Source organism: Natator depressus, chromosome 1, assembly GCF_965152275.1.
Source record: "Natator depressus isolate rNatDep1 chromosome 1, rNatDep2.hap1, whole genome shotgun sequence".
Taxonomy (NCBI): domain Eukaryota; kingdom Metazoa; phylum Chordata; order Testudines; family Cheloniidae; genus Natator; species Natator depressus.
The window spans coordinates 191,092,249-191,109,366 of NC_134234.1; the positions used below are offsets into that span (position 1 = coordinate 191,092,249).

A 17,118-nucleotide genomic window follows, 5' to 3' on the forward strand; every position below is an offset into this window, starting at 1 on the left:
TGAGGCTTAACTCACTGTTTGCAAAGTGCTATATGATCTCTAATGCTACAGAACCAAACAACCTCCTCTCCACATCCCATCTGCACCAGACAGCTGAGATTTTTCAAAGCTTAGTAGGGGATTTAGACACAAAACTGCTTTTAATCTCAAACAACTGGCCTTCATACACAACAGCAACAGAGCAAGAACAACTAACTGGTTTTGACCAAATAAAGCGCTCTCCTACTGGAAATTTAATACAGTAACATATGGTAACATGTGGTAGCAGGTATAATGGTATTAAAAGTAGTTTTGCAAAACGATTGAGTGTGCCAGCACGAGAGTGTAAGCAGATGCTTGCCTTTACACAGAACAAAATATACACTTAACTAATAGTTCAGAGATACTGTTCCTAGAAATTTCTGTTTTGTAAATATGACAAGTTGACATTACAAGAAAATGAATTCCTCAATTGCTTAAAATGTATTTCTGAGTTTAAAATCTGAAGCTATTAACCAATGACATCAACCTAGTAAATTTTGTTTTAATATAAACGGGTGCAACCATTCTGGGGTACTTAGAAGATCTTAAATAATATCAAAGTTTCTCAGTTTAGAACTTTTCTCCAGCTATAATGCTAGCTGACTGCAAGCTGTGAAGCCAAACTAACTTGCAGATTTCTTGTAGCTCTCATGTACTCAAACTATTTTTCAACACTGGCGGACACAAGTGACTAAGGTTGAATGAATCAACTCATGACTCCAAAAATGTGGACAAATTGGAAAAAGTCCAGAGAAGAGCAAAAAATGATTAAATGTCTAGAAAATATATCCTATGAGGGAAGATTGAAAAAGTTTGGTTTGTTTAGTCTGGAGAAGAGAAGACTGAGAGGGGACATAACAGTTTTCAAGTACATAAAAGGTTGTTACTAGGAGGAGAAAAATTGTTCTTCTTAATCTCTGAGGATAGGACAAGAAGCAATGGGCTTAAATTGCAGCAAGGGAGGTTTAGGTTGGACATTAGGGAAAACTTTCTAATTGTCAGAGTGGTTAAGCACTGGAAAAAATTGCTTAGGGAGGTTGTGGAATCTCCATCACTGGGGATTTTTAAGAGCAGGTTAGACAAACACCTGTCTGGGATGGTCTAGATAATACTTAGTCCTGCCTTGAGTGCAGGGGACTGGACTAGATGACCTCTCGAGGTCCTTTCCAGCTCTATGATTCTATGATTGAACCTGCGTGCCCCACACCTGGTGTGCCTGGCACAGAGGGGCAAGCCCCCAAGGTGTTTCTGGGGCATGCCCAGGTCTTGTGCTGTGTCAGGGTTGGGTGCAGCCTCACCACTGAGTCCGTGTCCCCAGGGTGGGGGATGGGGAGGCTGCAGGGTGATCTCCCACCTTCAACCAGCCAGTGGCTTGTGCTCCCCACTGTCACGCTGGAACCTCTGCATTTATTTATTGACAAATAAAACTTTCAGAATTTTAAAATACTGTGCATAGAATTTTTAAATTTTTTGGCACAGAATGTCCTCGGGAGTAAATATCATGTAGCAGCTTTTAAATACACTTGCTGCACCTGACACAATAGGCTCTGTCATCTTTTTGGCTCAGCCTTGCAAAAACATTCATATTAACTCAAATGGTGAAACAGTCCAGCCACCAATTCAGAAAGGAATCAACTAGCTTGTTTGTAATGGACAGACTCCTGTTAAGAAGAGGAAGTATCAAACTCCTCCTACATTCAACACACACAATACTCATAGTAAGTGGGCTTTAGATGAGGAGAGAAAGGAGAGGGATGCAGGAAGTGGTTTTGTATAACTCAATCTGGCAGTTACTTTGGTCAGGCAATGGATGGTAGAAGGCAAAGCAGTTACAAAACAAAACAAAATAAAATCAGAGAGAAATTAATAAGTATACTGAAATATCCGTGCATGACTGTAATGAAAAAACAAGCAAGGAGAAATAGAAGCCATCACTATATATCAGCAGATCTTCATCTAGTGGGCATACTGTGGATGATTATTTTCACATCAGTAAAGATGGATATAATCTATAGGCAGGAGAAAAAAGAAATAGATGGCTGTGTTTACATGACATTGTAAATACCTTTGACACCAAAGGACAGCAAGAGAACAAGGAATAAAGTCTAAGGGCAAGATTACAGAGGCCTTACATGCCTACACAGGCATAAAGGAGTGTAAAGTTCCTCCTTACTCGCCTGCACAGACAATGCTCCATGTATGGGAAGGGATGGGGAATGGGTGGAACCCTTCCTCTGCTCCCCAAATATACTGGTCAGTGCAGCTGAGGTAGCACAGAGAAGGGAGTGATCTATTATTGGTACGTAGCAGCAGCAGATTACGCCGCTGCTGGAACAAATACAGAGACTAGAAAAAAGAACGAGGAGTACTTGTGGCACCTTAGAGATGAACAGATTTATTTGGGCATAAGCTTTCGTGGGCTAAAACCCACTTCATCAGATGCGTCACTAGAAAGTGATTTGTGACTCTGTTCTGGAGACAGCACAGCTACATGCAGACCCTTACTCAGGGCAGATTAGTCATATCACAGTCTAACTCCAAAAGCTACTGTAAACATCTGTTACAGGGCAGCAGGGCTGGAGAAGTCAGAGAGCCAAACAATTCCTAGACAGAGTTTTAGAATAATGTCATTAGGGGAGATTTTAACTTCTCAAATATCTGCTTGGTAAAGAGAACAGCAAAAGAGGCAACAGAAGTTTTCTTCAAATTGTCTTCCACTTTAATTATGATCTTAAAAGTACAAAAATCTAACTAATCCTGTATCTAGTTCTTCCCAACTGCTAGAAACTGACTGAATGAGAGAATAAGGAAGGAAGCTTGGGAAAAAAACCTAATAGCATTCCTCTGCATTCTTTACTTCCAAATTTATAACAATTCATCAGTAGCCCTGATCCTGCATCTTGCTGCACGTGGGCAGACTCATGCATGCATACGGAACAAAGAGTAAAATAAATATGTTGGTTTCTTTTTATTTGCCTTCTGGTTTCTGAGCTGCTACAGTATATTCAGCTCATATTTTCAAGCTTTTCTTTGCAACCATATAAACTAGAATTTTTTTTTTTGAAGTTGAGATTCTCATATTTACATGTACCTCTAGGAACTGGAGCTTCAAGTAAACATCCAATATCATGAGACTCAATAAAATGCGAGAGTTGGCAACTTTATAAAAATCAGATATAGGACCAGATCCTTAGCTGTATAAATTATTATAGAAGTCTACAGAATTATGCTGTTCACACCAGCTGAAGATCTTGCCTCATCTTCCTTACTTAAAATTAGCGCTGTTGATTAATTGCAGTTAACTCACGTGATTAACTCAAAAAATTAATCACAACTAATCGCAGTTTTAATTGCGCTGTTAAACAATACAATACCAATTGAAATTTATTAAATATTTCTACATTTTCAAATATATTGACAAGATGGGGGGAATAGAGGATAATTGTACTGTGACCTCAAGCTCAGGGCCCCAAAAGGTCAGTAACTGGGGTGAAATGGGGATGAAGAGAAACAGGGTGGGGCTCCAGCAAACACAATGTACTGGGTCCCCAAATTTCTTTTGACAGGCCTGAGTACACACAATGAAGCTTCTGTAGTAATTATGAGTGAATTTTATTACAGGAGTCAAGGGAACCATATACAGCTATAGGAGCAAATGAAAGAATTAGGCCTTTAATACATTTTTAATAGGACGTGAAATATTCTTGCACAATCGTAGTGTTTGTAGAGTTTCCACTTTCGCCTCGAACTCATGTACAGCAGATTAAAACAGCAGTGTTAATAAGCCATCATAATAACTGCCACCCACTGCTCCTTTGACAGCAGAAGGAAGATAAATGAATGTCTATACAGTGTATTTAACCTGACTTTCTGATCCATTAAGTGCTACTAGGCCTAAATTGTAATACTGTAGCATTCTTGTATCTTAAAAAAAGAGTCAATGAAAACATCCTGGATTCATTTTAAACAAGACCGATATGCTTAATGTTTATTGAGAGAAATATCCTGAGATGAACTTAAATACATTCCTAGCTATTATCAAACAGAACACAATACACATTGCAAAATCAAGCTGTCCCTCTCTTTTTTGTCTGTTTAAATGAGATAGCTACAATACTCTGCTTATAGAATTACAGTGTGAGAAATACTGCACCCATGAATTCAACTCCCTTGTCATTTCTCCCCTAGTAGACTGTCGATGGATAGTATACCAATTTTCTAGTATTACACATGCCAGTCTTAAAGTTTAATGGACAGCTGCTCAATTTAGGATATATTTGTTCTCTAGAGTTACGTTTAAGATTTTAAAAAATTCAGATTGAAAAACAGAACTTGTGCAAAAACCTAGAGATAAAATATTTTTACAAAACATGTGATGAGTATGCAAATTCACTCTCACGCTTTTCCCTTTACTGCAGGCACAATTTTAAAGGGACTTTTAGAGCACTGTAAATTCTTTAGTTCAGAGCCTCAATTTAGTCACAGAAAAATTAACTGAAACCAAAGGGTTTGCTACTCTACTTTTCTGAGTGTGTGTGTAAAGTATCTGCAAAAGGATTCTGCCTCTTTTAGCCACAGTGAGTTGCATAAACTCCTTCTGGATTTGGTAAAGCTCAGGAAGGTTGTGCAGTGTCTCATTACACAACTTTCAGGCGCCACCTAGTGTTTTTTTTTAAACTTTCCACTTTTTTAAACAGAAAAAACTGGTACTTATCACTGCAGGATCATGACCTTAAATAATAAGTACGATCTGAAAGTAAAGCATATGCTTAAGTGCTTTGCTGATTGGATTGGGGGCAGCGTACACAGCATTTTGCATGATCAAGCCCTTTAAGAGATCTTATCTCGAGAAACCATTTAAAAAAAAGCAAACTCTACCATTCACTGAGTCCAGACCTTTCGTCAGCATAGGTTAACAACAGTTTCTAATCATTGCTGCTGGTTCTGTGATGTGGAATACTGTCCAATAGCTAAGGCCAGCAAACTAATTAAGGCCTTAGATGGACATATACCAAAGTCCCAAAGAATGAATAAATAACCCGATTGTACCCTGTGTGGACCCAGCATCAAACAGAGTAGGCCACGAGGACTGGCATGATGACGAATGTTAGAAGACCTGGGTTCAGATCTGAGCTCAGCCTCTGATTCAATGTGTGACCTTGTACAAATCATGTAGGCCCAAATTCTCAGTGCAATCTCTAAACCTGGGTACCTAACTTCAGGAGAAAAGGAGTTGAATGTTAGGCACCCAAAATATTGACCCCTCTTTTGAAAATTTAGACCTATCTATCTATCTGAGCCCTTTAAGAGATCTATCTACACACACACACACACACACACACACACACAGAAATTAAAATATACTGTTGCCAAAGATCTTCTATCTTTCTCTCCTGCTGTCGCAGAATCATACTCACTGAAAAAATAATAATAGTGTGTGACGCGTGAAGTCTTTATAAAACCCAGGAGTAAAGGAAGTTGATTGACAGTTTGCCTAGCCAATCACTCAGAGACAGGGGAGGGACTTCCCTTCTCTGCAAAGAGTTCGGGTTATGGAAGCCCTCTGTAAAAACTCCGGCTGCATCCTAGCCAGAGAGTCAGAGTTGCAAGGCTGGGGAGGAAGGGTCCTCTGGGGAAAGCCCTGTCTGTTGGGTCCAGGAGGAAAAGTGGTTCCACTTAACTCAGTAGGAACGCATAGTGGACTCTTTCCTACTGCTTGATAGGATTCCTTGCATTTCTGATGAACACGCCAGTTCTAAAAACTATGTAAAAGCAGCTAAATACTACCAAAAAACAAAACAAACTATACACACTATACTCTTTTAAAGAAGTGTCACAAACAAGAGGACATAGTTCCTACTGGGACCATATGGCGGTGAGAAGGACCTGGAGACACGGTCGGTCCGCCCAGCCCTTTATCACCTCAAATTCATGAGTGCACCAACAGACACTACTACTTTCAAATTCTTCAGCTACAGACACATGGTGCACATGCGTAATCCCTCAGTGGAATACAATAGGGACCATCACTCAAAGAAGAAAAAGTACTTCCTCTTGCATGTATTAAACCTAATTTCATCAGGTGACCCCAGGTTTTTTATGGTCAAAAAAGGTAATTAACGCTTCTCTATTCATTTTTTTTCCACACATTTATGATTTTATAGATTTTGATCATATCACCCTAGATTTCCATGGCGTTCTATCATCATGAAGTTCTACTCATGGGGAAGACACAGAGCTCAGCAACACCAAGGAGCTGTCTGCCAAGATGAACACATTGCATGGGATCACATTCAGGGGGCCAAACACACAAATATGCACCATAACACGTAGTAAGGTTTCATAGTGTGCATGTCAAATGTTATTTTCCAAGTTTTTTGATTTTTTAAAAACTCACACAGAGGCTATTCCCTATTGCAGAGAAAGCCAAAGGAAAGGGATGAAGTTTAATTTCAGATGTTTCAACAAGGTCTGATTAAATTAATCCTACAGTACTTCAAGACTTAACTGAAGCAATCATCTTCGAGAAATCATGGAGGACAGATCAAGTCCCAGAAGACCGGGGAAAGGCGAACATAGCATCTATCTTTAAAAAGGGGAACAAAGAGGATCTGGGGAATTATAGACCAGTCAGCCTAACTTCGATACCCAGAAAGATACTGGAAGAAATTATTAAACAATCAATTTGTATCCTCTAGGCTAATAGGCTCATAAGAAATAGCCAACATGGATTTATTACGAACAAACCATGCCAAATCAACCTAATTTCCTTCTTTGATAGGGTTACTGGCCTAGTGGATAGGAGAGAAGCAGTAGACAGGATAGATCTTGATTTTAGTCAGGCTTTTGATGCAATCCCACATGACTTTCTCATAAGCAAACTAGGGAAATATGGTCTAGATGAAATCACTAACAGGTAGGTGCACAAGTGGTGATAGTACTGCTGGAAAAGATCTGGATCACAAATTCAATACAAGTCAACAACGTGATGCAGTTGCAAAAAAAGCTAATATTCTGGGATGCATTAACAGGAGTATCGTATGTAAGACACGGGAGGTAATTGTCTTGCTCTACTTGGCCCTGGCAAAGCCTCAACTGGAGTACGGTATCCAAATCTGGGCACCATACTTTAGGAAGATGCAGATAAATTGGAGAGAGAGTCCAGAGAAGAGCAACAAAAGTGATAAAAAGTTTAGAAAACCTGACCTATGAGGAAAGGTTTAAAAAACTGGACACATTTAGTCTTGAGAAAAGAAGACTGAGGGGGACCTGGTAAGGGATGTTAAGGGCTGTTAAAAAAAAACTATGATGATTTATTCTTTGTGTTTACTGAAGGTAGGACAACTAATGGGATTAATCTGCAGCAAGCAAGATTTAGGTTAGATATTAGGGAAAACTTTATAACTATAAGGATACTTCCTATTGGAATAGGGTTTTAAGGGAAGTTGTGGCTTCCCCGTGATTGGAGGCTTTTAAGAAGGAAATTGGACAAACTTGTCAGGGACGATCTAGCACGAGGGGCTGGACTAGATGACCTCTTAAGGTCACTTCCAGCCCTACATTTCTGTGATTCTATGTTTCAGTTACTCAATGTGCAAAAGATCCCACAAAATAAATGCATAACCCTAGGTCAAAACTTCCAAACCTGGTTGCCTAATGCTAGATTCCTATATCTAAATTTACACACTTAAATAGAAACATGTATTGGTCTTACATTTTTTTTGGTCTGCCTAATACCTTACATCTGACTTTCTATTTTCCTCAGTAGGATTTTACTTCCAGCTTTTATTTTCTCTAACTGTCTCTTAGCCTCCTCATTTTTGTGTAGTTCTCTATTTTTAAGTTAAATGCTACTGAGGAGGGTTTCTTTGGTCTTTTCTCCCCTACAAGGATGTTAAATTTAATTACATTATGGTTGCTATTACCAAACTGTTCAGCTATATTCACCTCTTGGACCAGATTCTGTGCGCCACTTAGGATTAAATCAAGAATTGCTTCTTTCTTCAGAGAACAAAGGACTCGTGATCCAGCTGCAGATCTTGGCATAACATAGGAGTGAATCTCTTAACAAAATCCTCTCAGAATAGTTGCATTTTCATACATACAGTAACTCCTCGCTTAACGTTATAGTTATGTTTCTGGAAAAATGCTACTTTAAGTGAAACGATGTTAATCGAATCCAATTTCCCCGTACGAATTACTGTAAATAGGGGGGTTAGGTTCCAGGGAAATTTTTTTTGTCAGACAAAAGACTATTATCTATCAGTAGAAGTTTTAAACAATTGAATACTGTACATAGCAAAGATGATTGTGAAGCTTGGTTGAGGTTGTGAAGTCAGAGGGAGAAGGCAGGATATTTCCCAGGGAATACCTTACTGCTAGATGATGAACTAACGCTCGGCTGACCCCTCAAGGGTTAACCCATTGTTGTTAATGTAGCCTCACACTCTATAAGGCAACACAAATGGAGGGAGGGGAGACAGCATGGCAGAGAGTGACAGAGACCCACACCACGTGTGTGTGAGAGAGACATGTATTGCCCCTTTAAGTACGCTGACCCCACTCTAAGTACACTGCCTTTTAAGTAGATCAGCAAGTTGACAGCAGCTGCTCCCAGCAAGCTCCCTCCATCCTGAGCCCTGTCGTGTGTCATCCCCCCCCGCCCCTGTGGAGAGGAGGTACAGGAGCGGTGGGAGTGGGAGACACCCTGACATCAGCACCCTTCTTCCCCCCCCCCCCCCCCCCCACCCCTTGCACAGCAAGCAGGAGGCTCCTGGGAGCAGCTCCAAGGCAGAGGGCAGGAGCAGCACGGGGCAGTGGGGGGAGGGACAGCTGAACTTCCAGCAATTGATAGCCTGCTGGGCAGCTGCCGCACAGGGAATGTAGGGGAGCTGATGGAGGGCTGCCGGTCCACCCTGATTCCAAGCCCCCACCCGCTAGCTCCAACTGGCTGCTCTTCCTGCAAGCAGTGGACAAAGCAGGCGGCTGACAAATGATGTTATAAGGGAGCATTGCACAACTTTAAACGAGCATTATTCTCTAACAGAACAGCAACAGAACAACGAAACAAGGTTAACCAGGACGACTTTAAGTGAGGAGTTACTGTATATGTTCTTTTTAGGTCTAAATATTTCAAGTAATTATACAGAGACAGTCTGCAGAGCCTTGAAGTATTCAACATCTTTTGGTAACATTTTATTTTATTTTTAAATATTTCAGTGTAAAATGATACACAATGATTCCCTCTCTCATACAATTTGTTACTCTGGGTGCCTCTGACATTATTAAAACAATAATATCACCAAATAAACAAAAACAGCAGCAAAAAAAGAAAAAACTCCAACAAATCCCTATCCCGACACAACCCAAAAGTAGGTCTTTCACTCACCCAAACGCCTATCCCCCATAAATAATCACTCCCAACATGATCCACCATCTTCAAAACACCCAGGGGAAAATTATAGACCTTACAAAATGCTCTGGAGATCACCAGTCCCATACTGCTCAGGACCAAAGCATAAGCCTTTTCCACAATTCAGGTCTCCTTACAGAGTATGTTCTATCACTGACCTCTTTTCTATTAAATCATGGGGACTCCAACATGAGCACCTCTGCTGACTGCAGCAGTATGGTACAGGGAGACAGGCAGTCTTAAGTAGGTGGACCCTAAGCAACTTGTTTGACTCCATTTTTCTCACACTATATTTTATTCTCAGTTTGGAATCCTTTGTGTGGTGAGACTTAAAGGATTTATTTTCACTCAGCTACATTAGGAATTGTAAAGTAAGGATGATCCTGAAGGCAGCCTCCATCCTTATGAATTTGTTCCTTAATACAACGTCATTGCAGGTATTTCCAACATTTGTCCTGGTGTTAATTATTAACCCTTTTGGGGATCAGGGAAAGAGCTGAACGAACATCTATCAAACATCTTTACACCCTACGGTCCTTTGCTTTTTCCACTTGTCCCAGATTAAATGAATCTGCCCAAATTTAAAAGCAGAGGGCTTATAAGAGTTGGTTTTAGATTGAACTCAGTTGTGCTAGCATACAGTGTCTCATTGTTAAGTATCTCAGTTTGCCTCATTCAAAAATCTAAAATATGATAAATCAAACATTTTGCCACCAACTCAGAGTACCAAATCGATCTTCTTCATTGTAGATTTGTCCCCTAGTGGGACAAAATTAAAATCAAAGGAAATGGTCATTGCTCCTAAAGTCACCTTGTATTCACAAATTCCACGGGACATGCCAGATGCTAAAATCAAAACAGTACACACATGTGCCGGCTAAAAACAAAAGCTCAAAATTCAAAACCAAGACACCAAACCAAAAGTAAACAAATCAACAAAACCCACACGCAACATTTTCATATTTTTCTTTGAGGCAGGAAGAAAAACCAAAACAAATGAGGTTAGCATTGCAGAAACTCCAAGTAATTATATGAATAGGTAAAGTTGATGAAAAATCTGAATGACCACAAAAAAGGAATCAAGCAATGAATTTTCTTGTCTCTAAATAACATACTTGCATCACGTATCAGAAAAGAGGATTGTGACACATTAACATACATTACCCTGCTGCCATCTAATTACCTTAAAGTTGGGCTTCAATATTTGGATTTGTGTTATTTTTGTTTCCTGATTATGAATAAAGAAGGCCTGGAAATAGCTTTTGTTTGTTTTTTTAAACCACACACAGTAGGAATAATGAGACAGACTCTCAGCTGAGGCAAACTGGGATAGTTCCATTGACTACACTGGAGTTATGCTGACCCCAGCTGAGGAGCCTGGCCCATTGTGACTTGTCTTACCTGCTTCTGGGTGAAGAGTCTCGGCAGCCTGGAGAACTAGTAGGATTATGACATCACAAGAGACTGAAACCTAAGGAAGCAAAAAGAGGAAGGGATTTTAGTCAGCCTATTTTAAAAAAATCCTTTGATTTTTGTTTACATCATCACCTATTTAACTCTCAATTCTTAATATCCACTCAGGAGAATAGTTCATTATGAAAGATTCAACACTTTTGCCACATAAATTGAGGGCAGAGAAAACTCCTACTGCAATTCTCCAACAAAAACAAGTAAAACAAGATTTGATATTTCTAAAACTGGAGGGGGAAGTCCATTTCTTTTTAAATCATGAAGCAGCAAAAAAGGTATCAGCTCCTTTCCCCATTTTTGTTGGTCATTAAAAGGTCTTCCATTGTGTATTTACCACATTCGCTTACTGAGAAGTTAAGTTTGACATGGATCATGAAAAAAAGTAGGTGAGAAAGAGTTTTATGAAGTATATTCTGTCTGTAAAATGCTTTCTGATCCCTGAATGGAAGATACTATATAAAAAGTATAAATGTTTACTGCTATCAGCAAAAGACAAATTGCAGACATGTGCCTAGACAACACAGAAGTCAAATTGAAGCTCATGCAAATAAAACCGTCAACACCAAAGCATTTCTGTTCAGAGAAAACACCTGTTTGCAAAGCACCCTCTATAAGTAAAGGGCTATTCTTCAACGGAGAAAGATAGTCTGCAATTTTCCCCTTGTAGTGACATATTTGTCTTTGTTTTTCCTACTACTGTACTTAAAACTTAGCACTACTTATTGTTTAGTAAGAATATCTAGCTGAATAATCTGATTTTGGTAGATTAAATTTAAAGCACCGATAGTTTTAGATTAAGCCTAAATTATCCTGCAGTGAAGTCTATGGCAGCATAACTCAGTTCTTGCCTTAGCCTGGGTTTCCTCAACTGCGATAGATTTCCCCCCCACTTAATTTTCTCCAAAGCAATTAAAAACTTCTCTTGTCTTTGTAAGACAAGATGAATCTAGGTAGTTTTAAAGGAACCTCCAAATCACAGTTTGAAATGAAGTGATGCTAGCACTTATCCCTACAATCAGTACTATACTTTCCAGACTGGCCAATGGCCATCAGAGAACTATTTTCCCATAACCAGCCACTGAGTTGGGTAATGCCTATGGCTAGAACATTCAGCCTGATACCCTGACAATCGAAAAACAACTGAATCAAACAGAAGTCTTCAAATACCATCCAGAAATACCAAACAGACTCTCTTGCACCCCAATGGCACTCAAATAATAATCAAAATGATCAAGGGTACATGACAGGTTATTAAAGCCTCAGAGTGAAATTCTCTCAACTACAAATGACAATGATGACAAAACCTGAAGTCAAATCACACTGTAGCAAGGTCCACAGGAACTTCACTGAGAATGAGTGGCATTGGATAGCTCCTCCCTCAAGCTGCCTGGAAGAGAGCTTTTACCACACCTCAGAATATTGCCTTATGTTAACTGCATTAACTGCTGCTAAATTTTCCCAGTACATTCAGGCAGCATGTTCCTAGAGAAAGCAACTGCATCTGGCAAGCCTGAACATTCAATTGATGTCGAAGGATGACATCAGCACACGGGTGCAGTGAAGCACATCCAGCTAAAAGGTTAACCCTCGATCAGTATTTGGGATAGTTAATCATCTGCACAGGTTCCCTTTTCTTAGGTACTTTTATGGTCTTCATTCCAACATCGAAGTGCTTTTTGAAGGGGCACTCCAGCTGGAGCTTTCAGAGTTAACACAATATTACACACGTGTCCCTGAGTCCCACTGCCTATATTAGTGGTTTTACAATCAGTTTCCTTTAAAAATAAATGATTTCTCGCTCCCCTTTCACTACCTGTAAGACTCTCAGAAGAAGGGGAAAATGACTGACTATACAAAGGAAACAGTGTTCAAGATTATTCACAGAGTGCTGTCAAATGTACATAAAGCAAACAAACAAGAACTAGAGACTAATCTCTTTCAATTGTAATCATAGGTGTTTCCTGTAATACTAAGAGATTGGAAAAAAAGACCGTTAGGGGTGCCATTAACAGCATACATTTACGATCTCTTTAATTCATCTTTTTCTCATGTGGGATGTAATTATTTATTATTCAGAAAGCAACAGTACACCACAAGTGCTATAAACTTTCCCATACACAGGAAGACCCAGACCCTGGCTCTAAGAGCATGCATTCTAAAGTTCTCATCTATTTATTGTTTTAAGATAACATGCAGAATGCTAAGACCTCCTACTGGGATAAACACAGAACTGAAATCAAAGTGAAGCCTTTACTAGAGACCATCTTTATTAAGCAACCACACATCTTAGAACTTGTTCCACAGTATTCCCAAATGTTTTAAATATAACTCTCCTCCTCCTCCTCCTCTACTAGAAAGCGGTCTGTGTTAAGTAACAAATTTTTCTTTTTCTTCTTTTTTTTTAAATGTTCATGCCTTTTGCAGAGGAGGAATATCTCCCATACACAGTTATATACGAAACTGGGTCCTCCGTAAGACTTAGGCCAGAGAAACCTGTAAGGGTATTCCTTGATGGACGACCAGTGATCACTGTTAGAATGAGGTAGAAAAAGTAATCTAAGATCTCCATTGTGGCTGGTATCAGAGAAACTCAGGACAAAGTCATACCTAGGGTTATATCAGCCTTGCATTCAGAAAGGAATCTGAATCAGCATGTATGAAATATGGTACGCAGGTGGCACACTGGGACCATTGCTAATTGACCAGCCCAAGAGCCGGACTGTACTAGTAAGGCATTATGTCATAAAGATATCTGTTGCATATCTTTGCCTTTGAAGGGCTTCCCTAGACAATCTGGAACTGTTTGAGACTGTCCCTTTTCTGAAGCACAAAAAGCAGGTCTTACAAACTAGATAAAGGCCTTCTACCTGCACTATGACAATGGAAATCAAATGCTCCTGGAGAAAAAACCTGGGCAAGAATGAAAACAGAAACTGATAGCTTTATTTTATGATGCCTAGAGACCTCCGGTGAATTTCATAAATGACCTAGTGTAGGAACCATCCCTCAATCCTAGGTAGTACCCAGCAAGGCCAAATACATCTTAATAGAAGAACCAGGATTTTTGGTGGGAAGGTTTGCTTTTTTCCTCCAAAAGAGGCAGGGTGAAGGGCAGTGGGAATGGGTAAGACAGAGATAGGATGTAAAAATACAAATACTGTTGGCATATGAGTTTATTAAGTTCAACGTTGCAGAGGACAAAATCCTCTCATATACGTACTATTTTCCATTTTGTACAACTCACAATTTTATTATGAGCCTCCTGCACGCTTATTCATACCAATAAAATGTATTTGGGGAAGGAATTAACTGATTTTTGCTGGTCTCAAGAGGTTGTCTAAGAGAGGTTTTTAACATAGTTCTTGCTTCTTTGCATGGGACCAAACAAAGGTACAATGGAATAACTAGTAGTTATTTTATTAAAATCATTAGACCTATTTTTTGCAACAAAATGGATAAATGCTAGGCCTCACATGCTTGAGAAATAGCTTTACTTCTAGGACCTCTTGAAGCTGTGGCTGTACAAGTGTATTTAACGGTGCGTGTTTTTACAAGAACCTAAACAAACAAACCCCTTCTAGAGACTTTTTAAATTCCCAAAAAGCTCATGAGTTGGCTCTTTCATAGCACTGATGTTTTGCAAGATGCCACCGTAGAAAATAGGGTATGCTGCATTGTCTCAGAGCTCAACTGGAGAATATGCTACACATGAACACCTACTAAATTAAGGCAGCTCTTGTTACTCCAGCCAGTGTCTGATTTGAAACACTTGTTTTGTTTTCTCAACAGTACCCACAAATACCTTTTGTTGTGTGACTACAGGAGATCTGTTCATTTATTGAACTGATTTGAGACAACTCTTATGAGTGAAACCTAAGGAGATCTACATATAAGTTACTACACGGTGGACAAGAAAATGAAACTTTAGGCCTCATTTACATACAATCTTGTTTTAGTTTAATTAAATCAACTCAAACCCTTGAGTGGACACACTTATTTCAGTTTAAGGGTGGCTTGTTTTGGTTTTGCTTAAAACGAACTTGAACTGAAGTAAGCCTGGTTTAAACTAATAAAATCTGAACATACCCTTTTTTTTTGCATTGATTTAACTAAATTGGTTTAAAAAAATCACACCTCAAACTGATACAACTCTGCACGTAAGTAAGTCTTTATCCACAAGAAAAAACAGTGGTTTAATTATAGTAGTTTAAGAATACTACTTGGCACTCTCCTGCAGAATCAGAGCTTTGACAAAAAAAAAAAATATATATATATATAAAAAGCTTCCAGGTCTTGCGAATATACCTTTTTGAATGTGGACCAAGTGTAACCAAAGTACTGCTGACTGCCTAAGTCTGGAGACAGCTACAGTGCCCTCTGCTGTGCTCATGAATATTTTCAGGAGCAAAGAATAAACACACTGCTGTTTAGAATCTTGCAGGCCAAGGTGAAACTGACGATCAGTTTAGTTTCATTCTGCTGTTGCTGGCTTGAGAAAGTCAGGAACTATTCACTGGAGGAGAAATTAAAAGCATCAGAAACCCATTGATCCTCACCTGGCCAGAAGTTGATGGGGGGAAAAGGAACAGAGAAAGAGCATGTTTTTCTCTTGAATATATTTGAAGGCCCCAGCTCTGAACACTTCATCACTTGCGTATCTAGAGATGGATATAAAAGAAGTGGTCTCCCAGGAGTTCTAGCAGTCTCTTCATACTAGTTGGGATGGCTGGATAAAGAGGAAATAATGAGCTTCTATTTAGGTCTTGGACCCTGGATCTAACTTATGCAGTCTCCCCTCATCTTACTATCAGCCTCTTGCTAATATCTGGTACATTTTCTAAGACTGTAGGTACACAGCTACTGGGTAGAAATTCTTGAATCATGTAAACGGTTTTCACCCTTACAGATGAAATAATATGTGCAGGAGCACTGTACTTTACACAGCAGCAGGACTCTTTATACATAGTTCTATTACAGTACATGAGATGTCACTAATTTTCAAACCAAAGCAGCCTATTCATAAAGCTGTGGGTTTTCATATAGTTAGAACGGTACTTTTGAAAAGTCTGAATATTGAACAACAAGCATCTCCTGACCTTAAGGCTGTTGGAAAAGTTACAGAGAGGAGATTTAAAACATGACCCAAAAGGCTCAAAAAAACCCAGGAGACAAATAAAAAGCCATCTATTTTTTTTTGAAAAAGCATGAATTTTAATCCCATCTCATAATTCCTGAGGCCTGACTCCTGAATGCTTGGAGCTGACAATACTTAAGTTGCCAGGCTTGCTCTGGTTTTCTGGGAAATCCCAGTGTGCTGAACGTCTCCTGAATCTCTTCCATCTCCTCCCCTTACACCTTCCTTGATGGAGGGCACCCTAGTTCATGTATTGTATTTATATTCTAAGGGACTAAGGCACAGAAAATAATGAGCCTGATTCTGCTCTCTTACCCTGGATGTAAATCCTGAGTAATTCCTTGAAAATCAGAGGAGTTACATTGGTGTAACAGAGTTGATTCAGACAAAATATATGTATTTCAAACTGCTGTAGTATTGGAAGGGCCTTCAAAATACAACTTACGCCTATTAAAAGGGCTGAAGAATAAGTCCATCAGATGAATTAAAATGGAGTCAAGTGACATGCAGAATACTTTTTTCAAATGGAAAGAAATAAAGCTTTGTGGCTTGTTTTCACTGCTCCAGCAGTATCATTTCTCAACATAAAACTGAGGAGCATTCACAGAGAGAGGGTTGCAGAGGCCCTCATGGGCCCAGCCCAAACTCTTAGCCATCACAAGTCACCATGAAATCTTAGAAGTGTCAAAGCCTGAACAAGGTCCTTGGGTTCCAAGAATGTTCCAAACACAATCCATGGCCCCAAAAGGCACAGCTGAGCATGGAAAAAACAGGCAAGCAGAATTCCTTTCGCCACCCTAGAAAGCAGTCTTGCTACCAAGGTCTGCAGCAGCTGCAGGCAACAGAACTGCTTTTCAGTTAGTCAGTAGAGAGCTTGTTGCAGTAATGCAGCCATAAAGGCATGAGTCATAGTAGTGAGATCAGCGTTCAAGAGGAAGGTTTGCAGGCTGGTGACATTCCTATGGTGTTTACTATTTTAAAGAGCCCAATTAGAGCCAAACCTCCGATTTTCCAAAGTCAACCCACAGTCCAGGAGCACACTATGGGCCAAATCTTGCTTACCCTAGATATCCAAGAAGTC

General features: G+C 39.6%; 1 protein-coding gene across 5 annotated transcripts in view; it reads right to left on the bottom strand.

Moving 5' to 3' along the window:
- BBX (BBX high mobility group box domain containing) overlaps window positions 1–17,118 on the bottom strand; it is a 180,288-nt gene that overhangs the window by 94,783 nt on the left and 68,387 nt on the right. For all 5 annotated transcript variants that reach the window (XM_074972945.1, XM_074972938.1, XM_074972927.1 and 2 more), the window contains exon 3: window positions 10,835–10,904. The gene's annotated coding sequence lies outside the window, so the exon portion shown is untranslated. The remainder of the gene's footprint in view (window positions 1–10,834; window positions 10,905–17,118) is intronic.